Source organism: Mesoplodon mirus, assembly GCF_964341445.2.
Source record: "Mesoplodon mirus genome assembly, chromosome: 3".
Classification (NCBI taxonomy): Eukaryota; Metazoa; Chordata; class Mammalia; order Artiodactyla; family Ziphiidae; genus Mesoplodon; species Mesoplodon mirus.
The window spans coordinates 88,920,030-88,923,127 of NC_138978.1; the positions used below are offsets into that span (position 1 = coordinate 88,920,030).

Sequence of the window (3,098 nt, forward strand, 5' to 3'; positions counted from 1 at the left end):
ACTTATATATGAATATTCATAGCAGCGCTATTCATACTGGCCCCAAAGTGGAAGCAACTTATGATGAATAAATAAATAAAATGTGGTATACCCATATAATGGACTATTATTTGGCAATAAAAAGGATTTGCAGTACTGATATATGCTACAGCATGCATGAACCTTGTAAACATTATGTTAATTGAAAAAAATCCAGTCACAAATAAATATATATTGTATGATTTCATTTATGTAAAATGTTCAGAATAGTCAAATTTATAGAGACAGATATCAGTTTAGTGTTTGCCTTGGGCTGGGGGTGGAGGTGGGAGAATTGGAGGGCTAAGCGGTGTGGGATTTTTGGGGGGAGGTAATGAAAATGTTTTAAAGTTGATTATGGTTATGGCTGCAAAATTCTGTGACTATGCTAAAAGCCATTAAATTGTACACTTTAAATGGATGAATGTATGGTATGTAAATTATATCTCAATAGAATTGCTTAAAAAGAAAGTTAAAAAGGTGTACAAATCCTAAAGCAACCACTAAAATACAAAACAGAATTATATTTAATAGACAAAAGACTGGAGGTAAAATGGAATCATAAAAAATACTCAATCCAAAAAAGTTTAAAAAAAGAAAAAGAGGGAACAGAAAACAAATAGGACAGATAGAAAACAAAAAATAAGATGGTAGATTTAAACCTTACCATGTCATTAATTATATTAAATATAAATGTCTTAAAACACCCCAAGAGATTGTGGAGTTGGATTGAAAAAAGCTGCCTACAAGAAGTACGTTTAAAAATCAAAGATACAAATAACTTAAACTTAAGTAAAAGAATGGAAAGAAATATACCAGGCTAACACTAATCAAAAGAATGATAAAATGACAATATTAATTTTGGACTAGATAGATTTTTGGGCAAGGATATTTCTAGAATTAAAGAGGGTCACTTAATAATAAGAAAGGGCTCAACTGATCAAGAAGATAAAAATTCTAATGCTAATGCACCTAATAACCAAGCTTCAGACACATGAAGCAAAACCAACAGAACTGCAAGGAAAAATATACAAATCCACAATCAAAGTCAGAGATTTCAACATCTTTCTCTCACTAATTAATAGAATATGTAGGCAGAAAAGTAGTAAGGATGTGGAAGACTTGAACACTATGAACCAACTTGACCTAATTGACATTTATCAAACACACCACCCAACAGCAATAGAATATACATTCTTTTCAAGTATCCACAAATCATTTACCAAGATAAGTTATATTTTGACCAAAAAGTCAAGTCTTAATAAATTGAAAAGAATTAAAATGATACAAAGTATGACCACAAGGAAGTAAAACAGAAATCAATAACAAAGCTATCTGCAAAATCCCCATTTATTTATTTATCTATTCTCTCTTTGAATTTAATGAGTTTACATCAAAAAATTAGGTAGTCATTTTACATTTAAGGAATAAAAATCTTTTTTTAAAAAAAAGCAATACAAAGAGTGAGAGGATTTTAACCAAGTTTACATTTCTTTTTGCTATAGTTTTTAACAATTCATCTCATCATTTACAATGTGCAAATGCATTTGCAGCACCCATTACAATCATGACACTAAATTTAAGGAAGTACATTGTTACTAATGGCCCTCAGAGGAAACTGATTTACCTTCTATTAAAAACTCTACAAAAAAACAACTCTACAATATATAAGCATTATGTAATAATGCTACTTCACCAACATTTGTCACAAGAACCATCACCAAAGTTTTCTGGAAATGAGTTCACACACAAATTAAATATTTAAACGGTGAAATGTTCCTTATTTTAACTTCAGCAAGATCTTTCTTTTTCATTGTTAAGAAACACTTTAATAGTTTTAAAGTAAAAGCTGTTAAGAGTAGAGTCCAGATAGCTAAAACTGTACTCCTGAGTTCGAACTTACAAATAAGTCTTTTGTAAATAGCTCTCAATAAAATATCCTCCCTCCCCAGCCCCCTGCCCCAAATTTTGAATTTTTTCTTACAAAACTTTGGTCAAGCGTAGAAATATATCCAGGCAGATATGTATGCCATATGATAGCAAGAACAGTAAAGCCCAACTAATGACTTTGGGTTTTAGAAATAGAAGGCAATTAAAATGTACTCAAAGTTACATTAAGAAAAGCTTTCACTGGGTAATATTGAAACAGTCACAAAGGTTAAGAAAATACTGATATCAAAGTACAAATGACTACAATGTTAAAATAGACAAAAACTACTATACAAGAGCCTCTTTTAAAATTAAAAAGAACACAACACATGAGTCAGGATTGTTTTCCTGTTCTACTCATAAATTTTAGTCTTTATATTCAGAGGGTTGGTTATGTTGACATCTAGTAGAGTTTCTTATGACATCTGATGAAGTCTCGTTCCAACTTCAGACGGTAGCTCTTCCCTAAAGAACTTCTTGATTTCGGTCACATCTTGGTCACTGTACAATTTCAAAGTAGTGCAGTATCGCCATGATGTGCTAAGGCATGAAAACATATCCTGTGTACAGTGCCATCCCCACGATGAAAACCAGCATGGATTTGAACACAGTCTGCTCCCAGGGCTCCAGCATGTAGAGTGCCATGACCAGCAGGTACTGGTAGTAGAACCAGGACATCTGTTTCCAGGCCCGCGCCAGCGCCATCCTTGCCACGTGCCTCCCGCGTTGCAGCCAAACATCAGTCTCCCCATATATTTAGATATTAAATAACACACTTTTAAATAATCCATAAGTGAAAGAAAGCAATCCAAAGGACATTACAAATTATTTTGAATTGAGTTAAAAGAAAAATATGTGAATGATCATCAAGCAGTGCTTAGGAGGAAATATACAGCATTAAACTCATATATTAAAAAAGCATTGTTTCAAATCTTGACCAATATTCTACCTTAAGAAACTGTATGTATGTAAAGCAATTATACTCCAATAAAGATGTTTTAAAAAAAAAGAAACTGTAAAAGGAAGAGCAAATTAAGTCCAAATAAGCCAAAGAAAGGAAATAATAAATTTAGAGTAGAAATCAATGAAATGGAAAACAAAAAATCCCCAAAAGAATGAAGAAAATCAATGAAGCCAAAAACAGGTTCTTT

General features: G+C 32.0%; 1 pseudogene across 1 annotated transcript; it reads right to left on the reverse strand.

Moving 5' to 3' along the window:
• Positions 1–2,341: 2,341 nt before the first annotated feature.
• LOC309800026 (serine palmitoyltransferase small subunit A-like) lies at positions 2,342–2,838 on the reverse strand (annotated as a pseudogene). The gene has a single exon. The product of its transcript is annotated as a serine palmitoyltransferase small subunit A-like (transcript).
• Between the last annotated feature and the right edge of the window lie 260 nt (positions 2,839–3,098).